Consider the following 19,521-nt stretch of genomic DNA (forward strand, 5'->3'; position numbering starts at 1 on the left):
AAAAAAAAAAAAAAAGTACAACAATCACAAAAAGCACACTGGCCAGGTACTCTACTATTCCCAGTCATCAGGAAACTGCAACTTTAAACAACAACGAAACACTGTATCCAACCCATCAGAGGGGCAAAATTACGAAATCAGATGGGGTCAAACGTCAGCTACAATGTGGTAAAGTGGGTAATTCTCATACCCCTGCTGGGAATGTAAATTGGACAGCTAATTTGGAAAGAAATATTGCAATATCTAGCAAAGTTGAAACTGTGCTTACACTAATGACTTCCAAACAAGTTTCCCATTTTCCATGATTCTAATAATCAGTGCCGTTGTAAAGGAAGTACACACATTTTCGAGGTGTATTCCATGTAAGTGCTGACATTTCAGACGTCCACAGCTTAGTCCGTCTCTCCTAGATGTCCCTCTGCAGTCTCTCTCTCCTTCTCTCTTCCCCCTTTCCGTAGCTTTCCTCCCTGCTAGCTTCGCTGCAAACCCGGAGGTCCTATCACCCCCCGCCCCCCCAATCTGGAAAACCCTTACCTCTTAGAAGCTCCTTTTCTCTTTTCCATCCCAACCTTCCCCCCAACCCCATGTCTCCTAATCCCCCACAAAAAAGGGCTGAGCAGGGATCAGAAGTACCATGTGAAGAAGACATATCTCTCCTCTGAGATGGGGACAGTCCAACAGAGGGGAAGGTGGGTAGGGAAAGGCCATGACGTCAAGTAAACACAGCAGGAAGGTACTGAGGCTGTGGAAGAAATGTTGATTCCATGGGCATTCTGATGAGGTTAACTAAACACCGAGAGCAGCACAGCAAGAGGGGTAGTATTCTAATTTTATGATTTGTAGCTGTTATTTTTTTTTTATGGAGATATTTTAGATTTTTATAGTGTCACGAAATGGCTTTATTGATGCGCACATTCTGACACTGTAAAATTCTGTTATTACTACTTGTATTACGGAATAAATGGTGAAGTGCTTAGTTACATTTGTTCTGGTACAGCAAACACCAGGCACTAAGTCCCCAAATTCCTCTTTTCTTATTCAACTCCAGAAAAATTATCCCCTAACATCGTTTGTTTTTAAGAGTAAACAATTAGAAACAACTTAACTGTCCATCTAGAAAAGAATGCATAGATTATTTGGATTATATAAATACTATAGACTATTGGGGTGCCTGGGTGGCTCAGTCAGTTAAGCGGCCGACTTCGGCTCAGGTCATGATCTCGCGGTTTGTGAGTTCGAGCCCCGCGTCAGGCTCTGTATGAACAGCTCGGAGCCTGGAGCCTGCTTCAGATTCTGTGTCTCCCCCTCTCTCTCTGCCTCTCCCCCGATCATGCTCTGTCCCTCTCTGTCTCTCAATAATAAATAAACGTTAAAAAAATTAAAAAAAATACCATAGACTACTACACAATGTTTATGAGTGGGCTAGAGCTACATGAATTAATATGGATAAAGAATACAACCACAGAGAAAAAAAACAAGCCACAAAACTATGCATATTACCTTATATTCACATAGGTTTTAAAAATTGACCAACACATATTCTATACTGTTTATAAATGTGTAAATATGTAGTAAAATACCATGACTTCATGGTAATGATACCTTCTAAATTCAGGATAGTACTTTCTCAAGGAGAGAGAGAAGGTATCTCAGAGGAGTAGACAGTGTGTGTGTGTATATTTAAGATCCAAAATGATGTTAAAAATCTCATACAGGTAGCGGGTGGGTACAAATGTTTACAAGTGGGTAAAAATTAGTTTTATTTCTACCAAACAAGTAGGAAAAAAGTGTACCCTTAAAAAAAAGTGTAAAGGCAAAAAAGAAAAAAAGACTGTGGATACAGGATACCTTTAAAACCCCATTTAACTGGAAAAGAGTGAACTGTTCAGTTATAACAGACGTAATTACAGCTGAGTAGGTTTCCCTTCTGAATTCACACCCCATCTATGAATTTATGGACTCTAGGCAAGTGTCCTGGTTAAACCGATCACGTACATGGTTCAGCTGTTAATAATATGCACGTTCTTGCAGGAAAACATCTAAAGCTGAGCTGTTCTTGTTCAAGTTTAGCTGTAAGGAAAACAACACAGAAGCATGGTTTCGATGCCTGTGCATAACGTAACGTCTGATTTCAGAAATCTCTGGTTTCCGCAATTCAATTTCTCTGTGCCACCTCAAAAGTGAGGTAGAGCTTCGGGGACACTCAGAGACACATCGCCCAGATACAGGGACACGAAAATAAAGAACATCCAGGCCACTCTCGAGAACCCATGCTAAATAAAACCCACTGTAACCAAATTTTAGGCATGTGGAATAAATTCAAAACATTGTGGCTTGCCACAGGCTCAGTATATTAAACCTTATCCCAAATGAGATGTTACTTGATTTATTTAGACTCCTTGGCATGTTTAGATGAATGTGCTGGCAGTCTGAGCAGCTCTTCTTCCTGGGTTCTTTCAAGAATTCTTGGATAGAAGAGCTAAGCTAATTTGAATGACATTTATATGGGAATACGACTCCAGGTGCAATTATAATCAGCATGCGGTGGGAGCAGTGCTGGATCATTCTGCTGTGCCCATCTGCCCCGGGGAAAAGGCGGAGGCTGGCTCCGACCTGCCTCTTGCATGGCTGTGCTGGACAGAACCTGATGTTCACTGCGGAGGGGGTTCGGTCTACGAATGAGCCAAATGGAGAGGATGAGGGAAGGGGGACTTTTAAAAAGTGTCTCCATCTCCTTTCTACACGGAACCTTGACTTGGGGGGGGGGAGGCTGCAAGCTGGAGAGAAGGGAGCCAGAGAAGAGGCTGCTCAATAGTGGCCTATTCTGAAAATGAAATGAAATGAAAAAAAAAAAAATAGTGGCCTATTCTGTATAAAGCATGCGGCTACTTCTTAAACCAGTGTAGGGCCTGCTCGTTTTGTGTCACATTGAGTGTCGGTGTTAGACAGCTGCTGGTCAGGTTCCACAGGCTTATGTCCCCCTGGCCTTGACTTGGGCCGTTTGCACACAGCTCAAAATGCAGCCACGCCACAGGGTCAGCTCCCCAGCTTACCGTCACCTCGGCACAACCACAGGCTGGGAAGAGCTGAGATTTCTCCTGCTCTCAGGAGTGTTACAGTTCTCGATGTCATCAAGGCTGTCCCTCCTTCAAACACTGTTTTAACGAAAGGTAAGCTCAAGCACCTACTTTTGGGGTTGGGGTTTAAATATCCGAGGGGCCTGGCAGCAAAAAGGCATGTCTGCAAGGCCAGGACTCTCCTCCTGCTCCACTCTTTCCCTGAGGAGAGCCAGGCCTTGGACTCTATTGCCCTGAATTTTCTCATGGATGGGACCGGGAAAACAGCCCTGGTCTTGCCTAATGAGGAAGATGGAGTAAAAGCAGTAGAACGTGTGTTTGGGAAGATGCTTTTAAAACTGGTATAGGTTGTACAAAGCGGGAGGTATCACAATTTCAGATTTCAAATCATACTACAAAGCTGCAGGAATCAAAACAGTACAGCCCCAGCACAAAAACAGACGCCTAGATCAAGAAGATGGAATAGAAAGCCCAGAAACTAACGCATGATTATATGGGCAATCGATCTTCAACAAAAGAGGCAAGAATATACAGTGGGGAACAAGATAGCTTTTTCCGCAAATGGTGTTGGGAAAGGTGGCCAGTGACATTCAAAAGAGTGAAACTGGATCACTTTGTTACATGACACAAAAAATAAACTCGAAATGTGTAAAAGACGTAAATGTGAGACCTGAGACCATAAAAAGAGAGCACAGGAAGCAACGTTTCTGACATCGGCCACAGCAACATTGTTCTATATAGGTCTCCTGTCACAAGGGAAATAAAAGCAAAAATAAACTATTGGGACTACATCAAAATGAAAAGCTTCTGCACAGCGAAGCACAATGACAAAACCAAGAGACAACCTACTGAATGGGAGACAATATTCACAAAAGACATATCCAACAAAGGGTGAATATTCAAAATATAGCAAGAACTATACAACTCAACATCCCCAAAATAAATGAGCCAATTAACAATGGGCAGAAGACATGAACAGACATTTCTCCAAAGAAGACATCCAGATGGCCAACAGACACATGACAAGATGCTTGACATCACTCAGGAAAATACAAATCAAAACTACAATCAGATATCACCTCCCACCTGTCAGGATGGCTAAAACCAAAAACACAAGAAACAACAGGTGTTGGTGAGGATGTGGAGAAGAAGGAACCCTCCTGGTACTGTTGGTGGGAATGCAAACTGGTGATGCCACTCTGGGAAACAGTACAGAGGTTTCTCAAAAAATCAAAAATAAAACTACCCTATGATCCAGTAATGGCATCTGGGTATTGACCCAAAGAGTACAAAACGATACACGCACCTCTCTGTTTATAGCAGCATTATTTATAATAGCCAAATTATGGAAGCAGCCCAGGTATCTATTGATAGATGAATGGATAAAGGACATGTGGTATATATATACAACGGACTATTATTCAGCCATAAAAAAGAATAAAGTCTTGCCACTTGCAACACCATGCAGGGGGCTAGAGAGTACAACGCTGGTCAGAGAAAGACAAATACCGTATGATTTCACTCACGTGTGGAATTCAAGGAACAAAACAAACGAACAAAGAAAAAAAAAAGACAAACCAAGAAACAGAGTCCAAACTAATGGCTACCAGAGGGGAGGCTGATGGTGGGAATGGGCGATGGGAATTAAAGATACGGTTATCACGATGAGCACTGAGTAATGTACAGAATTGCCGAATCACTATATTGTACACCTGAAACTAATATAACACTGTATGTTAACTATACTGGAACTAAAATTTAAAAACTTATTAAAGTTAAAAAAAACAACTAAGTTGCAAACAAATGCGAGATATTATTGATAATAATGGCAAAAATGATAATCAGAACGAGAGACCTTATATTTACAAAGTACCCCCCTTCTCTCGATAGTCTTTACCTATAACACCGGGATGTTTATCAACATGCTGTCGCTTCTGCCCATCAGGGAGGCTGAATAATTGTTCATGGGCTTACTAATGAATATGAATGACGCATGAGGTTATAGCTTTCCTTCAAAAGAATGTCTCTTAAATTATGGGAAATGTCTACCTCTTAAGGTATGGGTGTTCTTTGTCGTCGTTGTTGTTTGTTTGGGTGATTCTCCAGAGACTAGAACTACAGATCTCATGAGAACGTTATTGTGTAGAGTCACTTCCCTAAGCACGTCCTCACCGTTTCTCAACTCTGGCAGGTCACCTCAGAAATGTACCTCCCGTGTTGACACGGACACTATTTCCCCCACAAAGACTCTTAACAGGACCTCGAGCAGGGGTAATAAAATGGAACATCTCTTCTGAGTTTTCAGGTATGAGACATTTCGGTCAGTCTTTCATAAACGTCTTTCTTTGACACCCACTGTGTGCTGGGCACCATGCATGGCACTCTGCATACAAGATGGATAAGCTGGGTGTTTGTACTGCATAACGAGATCACGGCCACTCAGACCGTCAGGGCCGATATGCCGTTAGAGTGTATTGCACCCCTTTTTAAAGGCATGGAAATCCTTTGGGTCTGGGTAGTATGATGTTTTGGCTTGCTTGACTCTCCTTTTCCCGTCGAGAAGAGTGTACATGGAGGAAACAGTACTCGTGGTTTACCTGCCTGATCATTTTCATACAGGATGAAATTATCTCGTTCACTCGCAAATATTTACCTGCCATCTACTTCCATCTGGGGCACATTTAGGGGTTACCAGGTTTTGTAAGCTGGAATTTCTTTCCTGCAAGAATTTACATTTTAATTAAGAAGACACAAGGTGAGAATCACACGTGACAAGAAAATCCCAGGCAGCGTCTATCACGAAGTCCCAGTGACGATGTACAGGTGTGTCCTGAGGGGCCCTGAGACACAGGACCGCTGACACCTTGTGAAGGAAAGGGCTAGATCTCAAAGGAGGAACTTTGAGAAGGCACAAATGGTTTGCAAAGCGAGAATTATCTGCATGCAAACTAAATACTTCATTTTGGTATGGGACCAACAATGTCGGGGCGAGCACATGCCCCATCACAGCACACAGCTGGATGACATACGGTTCATGAGTTTACACAAGCGGAAATTGTGCTGCTGGACCTTTCTCCCAGTCTCTGTCCCTTTTGCACCATTTGTCAGGCTGTGCAAAGTCTACACGTATTGAAACCACATCAGGGACGAAAGAATTTGAGGAATACAAAGGCATATTGAAATACTATTGCATAATCTACCCTCTATACCAAGAGGGAGAGTCCATCTCATGTTCTGCGGAGTGGATATGATTAGAGAGTGTGACAGTGGCCCAGAGACGAGAAAGAGAAAGCAGAAAATCGTATCACTCCATTTTCCAAGGAACAGCATGCCACGGCAGAATGTCTTGCGTCAATTTAAAACGTGTTGCTCTAACTTCACTGTTTTCTCTACTTTCATATATCAAAGAGAGTCGCATGCAATATTCGAACTTGAAAATGCCCAAGCTGTAAACTTTATAAAACTTATCTTCACATCCCTGATTATATCTACTTGGTTCATCTGTTCATAGAGTTATCTTTGTTGCTGTACTAATATTTCCCCAGCTAACCTTCTAAAACAGAAAGTACTCGTGTTGGACAAAACCTCAGGGCCAAACTTCATACAATTTACTGTTTACTGTTACACTGTTTACTGTTGACTGAAACAGTTATGTTTTAAATATATTGAGCATAAGGATGGAGAGTTTACATTTGTGCATGTTGATATATATGGTGTATATAGATGTTAAATGTTACAGCACAGAAGCCTATAACATAATGACAATATTAACTGCCATTAATTATGCACTCAACACATATTCTTGAGCTATTCGTACACACAAGGTGCTGCACTGGGCACTGTACGGAGAAAGATTTACAAGCCTTCTAACAGTCCAGCATACACATAACACAGTCCAAAGGGCAGTTACAGCTGTCATATCCACTTTGTGAAAAATGCAAACTGTTATTCAGGCACCACCCCGGAGAGTCGAGCTCTTCTGAACAAACTCCAAGAATGTGGTCGACCACCACGTGGACTCCACAGATTTTTGCCAGGTAGCACACAGGCTCAGAAGGCGTATTGCTTTCTCCAACTGCTGAGGGAAACAAAGCTTACGTAGGAAGACTACAGGCCACAAGCAAACCTAATGTGACAATGCAGCAGTGTATCTTTAAGCAACACGGGGTTAGCTGTCAAATGCAGAGAAAAGCAGTGAAGGAGAAACAAATCTGGAAAATGATTGACAAGGGGCTGGGGTATATGTTTTCTGAGCAGGAATACTATGCACTACATATAATAAAGAGATAGAATGACATATCAGGTTTAAATACCAGCCATGACAGGAAAAAAAAAAAAAAAAAGAAAGAAATATTCTCTACATGTTCTAGATAATTAAAAAGGCTCCCGTAAAAAGATCCAGATTTTAATTCAAGAAATATGTCTTTAAATCCCAGCTCAGCAACTCACACTAATTTGTGATTTTAGGCCAACCCTTAACTTCCCAGAGCCTTATTTCTATCTATATAGTGGGGATAGTAACTCAGAATGTTGTAAAGATGAAAGGAACAGATCATTTTTTGGTTGTTCTTTTGTATTTCATGCGAATAACATGCCTGATTATGAATGTCCAATATGGAGTGTATCTGTGATATGCACAAGGGCTCTGTGTATGTATATGTACATGTGTACATATGTATATGTATGCACACACATATATTATATATATACACATCCATACATACACACACACACACATACATGTACCCTTATTCATTCAACATTCTGCGACCTATATATTCTCTCTATCCTATGCAAATTCTATGAATTAACCAACTCATCACAAGCCCAATGAGTTAATCTTGACAACAGTCTCATATTCACCTTTTTAACATTTTTTTATTTATTTTTAATTAAAAAAAATTTTTTTTTTACTTTTTAGAATTTATTTTTGAGACGGAGACAGAACATGAATGGGCGAGGGGCAGAGAGAGAGGGAGACACAGAATCGGAAGCAGGCTCCGGGCTCTGAGCCATCAGCCCAGAGCCCGACGCGGGGCTCGAACTCACGGACCGCGAGATCGTGACCTGAGCTGAAGTCGGACGCTTAACCGACTGAGCCACCCAGGCGCCCCTCATATTCACCTTTTACTTTCTTGTTCCCACTTACTCCAAACTAGTCCAGGCCCCCTCTGTCTCAGGTCTGAATCACCACAGTACTGTCCAGACCTGCTTGCTTCAACATGAATTGCTGTTCTACCAACAGACCCACCTTCCTCAACGATGATTTTCCTTCCCCTGTTTAGTTTGCAGAGTGAAGCAGAGAGAGAAAAAAGTGTGAGCCAAGAAATTACGGTTGAGTCTTGGTTCTGCTTCAACCTTAACCCAAATATGGGGCAAATTCCTTAACTTCTCTGGCCTTCGGCTCCCCCTCTAGAAGCTGAGTAAATCTGATCTAAATGATCTCTGTAATATTCTTAACTTTAAACTTCATATTCAAATGATACACCAAAACCATCATTACAAAAGCTGATAGTCAAGACAACTGCCCCAAATCAATAATTACCAGGAGAGAAACAGTAGCAACAAGCTGTTTTATCAACCCATTGCTTTACCCTGCTGCACATGCGGAGTGTGTATTTACCACGCACCCAAACCTATCCACGCACCCACGTGGCATACCTCCAGAGGGAACTGGCCTCTCTCTAGCCACTCATTTCTGTGAAATTAGGTAGGATGCTATAGGGAGATGGTGCTTTGCCCTACTCTCCCGTTCATGTGGGAGCCATGGTATTTTAGGTGCAGAGGGACATAAAGAGAAAACACAGTTTCACCTCAAGGAATGTGGTCTCGGGGCACCTGGGGGGCTCAGTCAGTTGGGTGGTCGACTGCAGCTCAGGTCATGATCTCACAGTTTGTGAGTTCGGGCCCCATGTCAGGCTCTGTGCTGACAGCTCAGAGCCTGGAACCTGCTTCAGATTCTGTGTCCCCCTCTCTCTCTGCCCCTTCCCTGCTTGCTCTCAGTCTCTCTGTCTCTCGAAAACAATAAACAATACAAAAATTAAAAAAAAAAAAAAGGGATGTGGTTCTACTACTTTTTTTTTTTTTTTTACCAGGAAGCTAGAGTAGTCAGATTTGGGGCCTTTATTATCGATGCAAAAGTCCAATTGTTCTTAATGCAAAAATACAGGTGTGGAAATGCCCATACATGTGTAGCTTTGCTTATTAATGACAATGGAATATACAATACACATAGTGCATTACTTGTCCTAGGTTATGTTGACATTCTACCCAAAGCCCAATTTATTAATTAATAAGTCCTTCACTCACATCCCCCACATACTCCACCTCAAATAGGTAAAACACATGCTATAACTTCTGCTTTTAGTCAACACAGAGTACCTGGGAACTCGTTTACCCTCTCACCTAAAACAACTTAACAGACAAGATATACGATGCAATCGTTCTCAAGACACTGAGCATCAGGCAGCACAGAACAGTGGTCCTAGAGAGATGGAGGTGAGGCCTCCAGCTTAGTCTCTAGAGAAAATTTCTAAGCCATGGTACAGAGAAACCCAGGTGGAGCCCAGCGAATTGAGGAGACACAGCCTGGCACAAAAGGGGCCTGGCCTCCTTTTCGTTGGGCCTGTCCCAACGTTATGTCTCGTGTTAAACAGTTTTAATATCATCCACAGATGGGGGGTGGGGGGTGGGGTGGGGAATAAGAGTTTCTGTCCTCCAGAAGCTCAAAGTCTAGTAGGCATACAGATGAAATAAACGAAAAATCACAGTATAGTTTTCTAAGTTCTTTGCGAGAAGGCCACATAATCATTTGGGAAAATCTGAGAAGGATTTCCACCAGCCCTGGAGGAAACAGATCAGAGAAAGGTTCTTAAGCAGAGAAAACCATAAGCTATACTCTAAAATCTAAATAAAAGCTAAACAAAGGAAAGGAGGATAATCCAAGCAGAGTGGGAACACATGTAGAAGCCCAAACATGGGAATGAGCATAAGAGCATAGACATACAAGGGGGTAAGGATTGGAGAAGGTGGTGCAGAGGTCAGCAGGCTTCAGATCCTGAAGGGCCCTACGCGTCTGGCTAAGAAAACGGGATTCGTACTGCAGGCAGTAGGGAATCACCTATGGCTTAAATAGGAAATTACTTACTTTTATTTGTATTTTGTATAAATCATTCTTGCTAACACGTGGAAAGTAGACTAGAGGAGAAAACCAGATGCGTGGAAATGATCAGGAGATTCTGCTATTTAGAGGACAGATAATAGGTATGAACTAGGGTAATCATAGTAGAGATCAAAACTCGATAGATTCTAAAAACTCTAGGGAGGTAGATTTTTCTAATAAGTTATCATTGACTAAATATGAGGGGAGAGCATGAGAAAAGCATCGGGGATGGACATCCAAATGTCTGTGATAGAAAAGGCATGAGTCACAGAGATAGAAAAGAGAGAGAAATTCTGGGGATGCACGTGAGTTCAAGTTTTGACATGGCAGGATGAAGGTGTCCAAGGGACATGCAAGGACAGATATCCGGCAGTCAACAGAAAGGCTGAGGGAGAGGCCTGTGTTGGAGACAGATTTGAGGTTCATCTGCATACACGTTGTGTTCACGCTCTGCGTATGAAATAGGCTGCCGCCTACAACGCCAGTGAGAAGATAAACAGGATAGGATCTTGGAAAGGATCATTGCTTAAGGGACAGGCATAAAAGGGGAATACAAAAGACAACAGCAAAGAAAGGAGGGTATGGTCTCAGGATCGTTAAAAAGTGTACTGGACCAGCACCAGAAGTGACTGATAACCTCTAACATGGCGGGGAATCCTGAACACATGCAGAAAGAATTGGCCTTTGACAGGATGGTAGCACTTTGTGTCAGAATAAGGGTAAGAGGCAAAGAAAGATGTATGCAGATACAGATAAGAGAGAAGTAAAGGAAATCCCTGGCCTGTAGTTTTTTTGTCTTTGAGGCTCTACACATGAGGGAACAGGACGGGAAAACGGAGTAAGCTTCAGCAGAGTGAAGCAAGTTTCAAATAAATACTACCAGAAATGATAGAGTTATTAATGAAACTTGGAATATTACCAGGCAAGTCTGAAGGCCTCGTTGAAAACAAAGCATGAATTGGTAGAAGTTTCTGGCATACGTATAGTTGTTCCTCAGTATTTGGGGATTCTCTTCTTCCTTCCTAACAAATGTGGCCACCCAGCCATAATCCTGCATTTCATAACCTTTCTTACACGTAGATTTGTACCCACTAATGCGTTCTCTCTAAAAAGAGTGAGTTTAAGAGACACGTGTCTTTCCAGTTGTGTTTGTCCTCCTTATCCTTAACCCTTCCAGCTGCTGGGAGAATGCAAGACGTAGAGCAACCACTGTGGGCCCACCAATGCCTGTCAAGTGAAGAGGAAAGCGGAACCAGCCATTCGCCGTGGGTCACCACTGACCTCTGCAGTGTTATGTACAAGAAGAACGTCTACCTTATTTAATTCGGGCGCTTCCAGATTTCTCTCTTAGCCTGTGTTCTAGCTAATACATAAATTAAGTCTTAAACACTAAGAAGCCGTGAGTGCATGAGCAGAGAGGGCAGGCAGTCTTGATTTTGCTAAAGGGTGTGATAAAGAGAAAAAGGGATAGGAAAGTAAGACTACTGGCAGGCCACCAGTTGAAAAGGTGAGCCATGAGCCTTACGCCAGAGCCAGACAGGCGGTGAAGATCATTCGGAGGTGACAGATTGGGTCAAAAGACTAGGTGCCTTCATGAAGTCTCACACAACATTAGAGTCACTTCACAGAATGGACGGAGTGTGAAAGCATCAATGGAGGTTAAAATATACAACATGGAAATATGGGTGAATTTGACAAAAGAAGGTAAGCAAAAGAAGCCAGACACACACAAAAGTATCGATAGCACACACAGTGCCACTAACACAAAGTAAAAACCAGACACTATTAAACTATGATGTTCCAAGTCAAAAAAATCAAAAAACAAAACCACACACACACACACACAGCACTCCTCAGTGCTGGCAAGCAGGAGACAAGACTCCTATGCCCTCTGGTTTGACTTTAAAATGGCATAAGCTTGGTGGAAAGCTATCTGGCAAAATGTTTCAAGAGCTTTAAAATATGCATGACCTTTGACCAAGAATTCCATTTCTAGAAGTTCATTTTAAGAAAATCAGAAATATGAGAAGGCTTATGCATAAATATATTCAATGAATTATTTATAAGAGGGGAAACTTTGAAAGGAATAGAAATGTCCCCAAACGGGGACATGACTACATAAACTGTTATATCCTGTGATGTGATAATTATGCAAATAATTTTCAATTACATAGTGAAATGTCCATAATATAAAGGTTTTTAAAAAAGCAAGACAGAAAAAGTGAATATCCAATATTATTGCAAATAGCCATCCAAAAATGGGAACCAAAGCGTGGTTACCTCTGGTAGAATGATTTTTGTTCTAATAAATTCTATATTTCCTACATTTTCTTTAAAAAGTATGCAGTATTTTATTGATTATGGAGAAAAATACCATGCCTGTTTTGCATTTTTGTTTGCTTTTCTCATAAAGTTTTACATTTTTATAACAACACAGGAAACAACTGTGTTCTGTTTCCCAACAATTGCATTAACTGTTGGACTCTGAACTGCCTGAGGGGAGGGTGTATTTTTACTTATGTTAACTTGCCCCCCTTAACACCTGACGGAGAATAGCGTCTCTACTCTGGAAATTCACTGAATCAAACATCAAGCCCTCAAGTGTTATCCTCTATTTCCATAATTGTTTTATACAGTTAAATACACATCATCCGGCATTAAACTTTTTGCTGTGTGTATTCAAAAGTAAAAGCACTCACTGCTAACTGCTTTATGGTTTAACCACACATTTTCTTCCATCTTCCCATTAGGCTCAGGAGGGCAGAAGGTCCAAGGGGTGGTGGGGGTAGGGCAGGGAGGAGCTAAGGATGGGGCTGAGGCCTCAATCCCACTTCTAATGCTCCAACTAGAGGCCTTCTACTTTGATCTTCTTCCAACTCCCTTCCCCTTGCCCCATGACTCAAGGTTGAAGGAGGTAAAATCCAACAATGCCAAGGGTGAATCAACACCTGGGGGTAATCATTTAACTGGCCCACTGGGGAACCTGAGCCCTGTTTGAAGTGGACTGCAGGGAGCCCACAGGAGGGGAGGAAAGCCAGGTCAACAGGAGGGACCTTCAGGGCTGCTTAAGAGAGTAGGGAGCCTTCAAGGGGAAACGGAAGGCTCATGATTGATAGAAGAAATTAAGAACTTAGTTCAACAAAAAAATAGAAATTTTTTCTTAGAAGGAGCTCCAATAGTCAAATTGTAACCTTTTGGAAGAAACTGCTGATTTTTATGATTGGTGGTAAATTTTTGAAGATGTGTGACCTGAATACTAATTATCTAATGTCCTTAGAGAAGCCGGATTTACACACCAACTTAAAAAATCCTTTCTCAAAATGTGCATTATCTCTCTCCAATCCTCATACACTGATGTTCGTTCTAAAATTCAAGTCAGACTTGGAGAAAAAGCAGCATGTAATTTATATTTCAGAAACACCAATAACACATTCTTATATTTTAGAAGTATCTTTTGCATGAACATTTTCCTCCTATCACATTCAATGGGGAGCTTTCTAGGAGGTTAATTTTTCTGTTCGCTTAGGCAAGTTCTAGTATATACCATTATCATCTCACTAAACTATTGAAACAGATTCAATCGACAGATATTGATAGCACATAGGACACTAAGGTCATGCATGGTCTGGTTTTGCAAATGATAGTAAATCTGCTACGTTAAACTTTTAACAGACATCCATCGGTCGTAGTTGTATTTGAAGTGTTTCAAAAGCTTAACAGTCCTTGTTATCTTTTTTTAAAAAGTCCATTAAGATGACCTTGGAAGAAATGAGCATAAATTTCAATGCTTAATTTTGGTGGGGAGCAACAGACGCTTCCAAATAATTTTGCCAATCCAACCTCAAAAGGCTCACCAGGGCCCACGTCTTTTCCATGTAACATGGCAGCTGCAGACCCAGGACCCAAGGACCACTGATTCACCAACTTCATTTTCACTTATAATAATAAAATCCAGACTGGCACAGGAGTTTTGCAAGATCAAAGTCCGGTTGGTGGAAGGTGAACTCTTTATTCACTACTTACAAAGGAACTGAAGTTAATCTCCACAAAAATAACCACACATTTCCATGAGCCCCATCAAACATAAAAAAAACAGCCTAAACCACTTGACAGTTAAAACTGAATTTAATCGGGGCGCCTGGGTGGCGCAGTCGGTTAAGCGTCCGACTTCAGCCAGGTCACGATCTCGCGGTCCGTGAGTTCGAGCCCCGCGTCGGGCTCTGGGCTGATGGCTCAGAGCCTGGACCCTGTTTCTGATTCTGTGTCTCCCTCTCTCTCTGCCCCTCCCCCGTTCATGCTCTGTCTCTCTCTGTCCCCAAAAAATAAATAAACGTTAAAAAAAAATTAAAAAAACAAACAAACTGAATTTAATCGACACAACCAAGAACATCCTTCCAGTCTTCAGAATACCATGGCTGACATCACATCATAACCAACACTACTGAGTGCCCGTTGTATGCCAGGCACTATCCCTAACACTTTGGGGGTAAGTAAGCCCTTTTAACCCTCACAGAAACACGGGAATAGGCACTGCTCTGATCACCTTATATTTGGATGGGGAAACTGAGGCACTAAGAGGTCAGGTAAGTTCTCCAAGGCCTCACAGCTAGCAAGTGGTAAATCTAGGTTTCACATTAGGTCAGTCTGGTTCTAGAATCTATATTCTGAGCCATCATACTGGATAGCAGATTGTCCCTGTAAGAACAACTTTTTAAAAAAAAATTTCTCCTGCTGAGATTCACTCAGTCTTATGTGTATATTCTAGAAACCAAAGGTTTTTGGTTGTTTAGTTGTTTGTTTGTTTGTTTGTTTTACACCCCCACACAAATCATTCAGGAGGACAAGACTATGCCGACAGTCCATCTGCAATGTAACCACATAAAGGACTTGCGAGCAAACTTGAGCCCATTAACAAAACCGTACGTGACATCTGCCAAGGAGCCACATGCTGTCGTCCCCCAGAGGCGGAGTACGTCACCTTGCTCCTTACCCAGACCTCGAGGTGGGCATCCGCCAAGAAAAAACAGAAGAGGGATGGTCTGATCGTCACACAAAGGGCCCAAAGGTAAAACGCATGATGTGCTTATTAAGAACCGCAGATCGTTAGCATAACAAACGCTCTTCCGCAAAACCCAACTGCGGCACCAACAATAAAAGAAAGCTTATAAAGGTACGCATTATAGTTCTGCGACGGTTTGCATAATTAAATTAAAGCTTGCCCTAATCCCCTTTCCATGTTTAGCTCTTAATGTAGGTCAGTTCCCACCCCCCCAACCCCCCACTTCAAATCCTCCAAAGAATGCTAGAGAAAACCAGGCACTCAAAACAAGCAGCTTTTGATTTCTGGCACTCTACCATTTGGAAAACAGACTTGAATTGCATGATAGATAGTGGTCTAGGAATTCAAGGAATAGGAGTTTGGTTTCAATAAGAAATACCTTTACAAGGAAGCTGAAAAATGGAAAACAGCAGCGGTGTTTTTCTTTCCTTCTTTTTTTTTTTTTTTCCAGAAAAAGAAAATCAGTAACAAACATAGGAGCCCTAAATTGAATTTGAATCTACATAGGGTTCACTATTTGATTTACAAATTCCTACTAGGCTCAACTTAATTGAATTCAGGAGACTGAAATCACTGGAGCTGAGAAGATTTATTATTGCATTTTATCCATGGCACAGGGGGTCTTGGGATTACTCAAGAGTCAGGGGAGCTGGCACCCTGTGAACTGCTTCTGTTAAGCGTGCTGTAATGTGACGCCATGGAAGGGGGCAGGGGAGGCAGGCTTGTAGAGCAGGGAAGGAGTGAGTGAGAACAAAAGTCCAGGTGATGTGACAGAGTTTGGGCTTACGGGCTCTTTATGGGAGCCCGTATTTTTTTTTTCTACCCCCTGTACTCCCCCTGCAATATCTAGTCCAGTCCTCTCAGTTTAAGAAACACTAACAAAGTCCCAACAAGACTAGATATGCAGAACGATCTAAATAAACCTTTTGAGATGAATAGCTTTCTTTCCATTAAAAAATGTCTAAATGCAGTTATCTTGACTGGCTGGTAACACTGAACAAGCATATGAACAATTAACAGTTAAGAGTTTTCATTAATCCTTTCCCTAACAAAAAAAGTGACAGCAAAGACTTTTTTCTTTCTTTCTAATTCAAAGCTATCGTATCATATATGTGTGTGTGGGTGTGTATACACGCGTATATATATATGTGTGTGTGTATACATATACATACATACACACACATATATATGTGTATATATATACACACACATATATATGCATATATATATACATACACACGTGTATATACATATATGGGTGTGTGTATATATATATATACATATACACACCCATGTGTATATATACTGAAATATTATGCCAATAGCTGTATGCAAAATCTACTAAAGAGAAACACACATGATACATGTAAAACTTCAATGTCAAATAAGTGATTTATCTTTCAACTTCCGGAAAAACCAAGGCTATAGATAATGTTATTTCTCTAGGCCACTTGTCTCTGTAATTATAAAGAAGCTTATTAAAATTTTTCTGCATTTCTTCCTAATTTATTCTGTTCAGGAAATTGTAAGAGGAGTGAAATAATCATATATTTAATTTTAATTCTGATGGGAAGCTTTCTAGAATTAAAAAAAATCATAGTTGTGTACCTGGAAATTATATATTTTGTTAAAGCATAAAAACATATTTTACGCAAGTTGTTAACAGCTTTCAATGTGTACAGGCTATGCAGTCTGATGCATCCAGGCTATGCAATCTAACGGATACATATTGGCTTTCAGCTGAGGACAACAGTGAATTGTGAAGACTAAGGCATTGAACATCCTGAAATTTTAGGACATTTTTAAGGAAGAGAAAATTCACAAAATATACATTCTTTCAAAGGCTTTCCAAAGCTACCAAAACCCTTCTTCCCAGCCTTCTGCTGCTTTCACAGATCCTAGAGTATGAGATACCTGTAGGCATGCTCATATTCATGCCATGGCACAGGAATTTGCATGGAACACCTCTCAGGTGTAGCTAATGCTATGTCTTCCAGGAAGTCCTGACTCCACTCATTCTCTCCTTCTCTGAGCAACTAATAGTCATTTCTTTATGACAGTCTATCTTGTGTCACTACTTTCCTATGTGTCTTATCTCTCCTCTTTCGGGCAAGAACAGCATCTAACAGATGGGTAATTCTTTACCATACCTAGGACAGAGCCTGCCCCATACCAAGTGCTGAATCACCACCTGTTAAATTAATACTTGGAAACAGTAATGAAGTTTAACCACCTACAATATATATACAAGGCAATACTTGATATAGATACCAACATTAGGTTTCCCTTTAGTCTTTCCTCTGTATCTATGTTGTCTGATACAGTAAGGACTAGCTACATGTGGCTGTTTAAATAGAAATGAACTGAAGTTAAAAACTCACTTGCTCAGTTGCACCAGCCACATTTCAAGCATTCAACAGCCATACGTGACTAGTAGCGACTATACTGGACAGCACGGATTATAGCACATTTCCATCACAGACAGTTATAGCACTACTTAATCAAAGTGATCCTGTTAAAAACAAAGTCAAATTGTTCAATCCTCAGCTTCCAGCCTTCCAATCGCTTTCTAGCTCATTCAGAACAAAGGTAAAACCCCTAAAATGACCTTAAGTAAGCCACTTTCCTCTTCCACCATATCCCCCATCATATCGCCTTACCACTCTCTCCCGCTCACTGCTCTCCAGCTGAAGACAATGTTTCTAAAGCACAACAAGCATACTCTCACCTCAGGACCTTTGCACAAGCAGTTCTGTCTGTAACTCTTCTCCCAGATCTCTGCTTGGCCAACCACCTCATTTCCTCTGTTTCATGCCCTAAGGCCTTCCCTAGCCATACAGTACAAGATTATCAAACTCCTGTCCCCACACATTCCTTCTCTTCTTTTTCTGCTTTTTTTCCCATAGTACCTGACACCAATAATACACTCTATTTTATGTATTAATCTTGCTTATTGTTTGCCCCCCTCTACTAGAATGTAAACCCCAAAAGGGAAACTTGAGTCTCTTTTCTACCCTGCTGTACCCCTATCTAAAATAGCGCCTGGCACATTACTCATATTCAATAAATGTTTTTGAATTTATGGATGAAGAGTATTTGCAATGTATACATCGATAGGATACACAATTTTGAGGCTGGGTTTTTAGGATTCTTGTGGAAATTAGTCACCTCACTGTGACAAATGCAAGAAGAAACACGTTACTAGGCGGCCTTATCAGATCAATGGTGCTTTCTGTCGCCCAGAAAACCATTATATTCAGTCAGAACCATTTAGATTTTCAGAAGTGTATTCCATCCTAGTTTTATTGGAGAAAAGAGGTTGTCAAAATGATGCTGACCCATTCACTCCTTCACATATCCACTGGATACTTCATGACACCCACTTCGGACGCCAGCAGACGGCTAAGATTAAAACGACGACGACGACCAAAACCACAGTCCCTACCAACCAAAGTCCAGTTAGGGCGGCAGGGAGTCAGGTAATATTCTAGCATGATGTATTAAGGCCATGGCAGTGGTGAGGCTAGGGAACACAGGGATGGATAGGAAAGGCACCTTGAATCTATGGCACTGGGAAATGGTTCTCTGGAACTGGGTCTTACAAGGCAAGAGTTATCCATAACATAAGAAAGACCAAGGGAGTGTGTTCAAACAGAAAGAATAGCATAACTAAAGGCAACAACAACAAAAAAAAATGAGTGAGCAGGTACTATCAGAGAAGAGTAAATAAATAAATAAATAATAAATAAATATGATGTGTATACATTATAATGTATATATATACATTATATTTATTTATTATTTATTTATTTAAAAAAATTTTTTTTAAACTTTTTTTTTTTTTTGAGGCAGAGACAGAGCATGAACGGGGGAGGGTCAGAGAGAGAGGGAGACACAGAATCCGAAACAGGCTCCAGGCTCTGGGCTGTGGGCACAGAGCCCGACACAGGGCTCGAACTCACAGACCCTGAGATCATGACCTGCGCCGAAGTCGGACGCTCAACCGACTGAGCCACCCAGGCGCCCCGGAGAGCTTTAAAATAAAATGGAATAGTAGATGTCGAATGAAGTGAATAAGGAATCAGGGTTTCCCATTTCTCCTTCCCTCACATGAAGAGCCAAAGGGACCAGAAGCTTGATACAAGCAAACCACTTCGAGGTGCCTGATGAAGGAGGGCCACGTGCAACCAGAACTACATTCCAAAAATAAGTGAAAAGTGCTG

The 19,521-nt window shown here is 41.3% G+C and overlaps 1 protein-coding gene across 15 annotated transcripts in view; it reads right to left on the reverse strand.

The window, feature by feature from the left end:
• The window catches only part of EYA4 (EYA transcriptional coactivator and phosphatase 4), a 316,035-nt gene that overhangs the window by 91,101 nt on the left and 205,413 nt on the right, over positions 1–19,521 (reverse strand). The gene's annotated exons all lie outside the window — the stretch shown is intronic.

This window comes from Herpailurus yagouaroundi, unplaced genomic scaffold, assembly GCF_014898765.1.
Source record: "Herpailurus yagouaroundi ecotype Mexico unplaced genomic scaffold, PumYag 198, whole genome shotgun sequence".
Taxonomy (NCBI): Eukaryota; Metazoa; Chordata; class Mammalia; order Carnivora; family Felidae; genus Herpailurus; species Herpailurus yagouaroundi.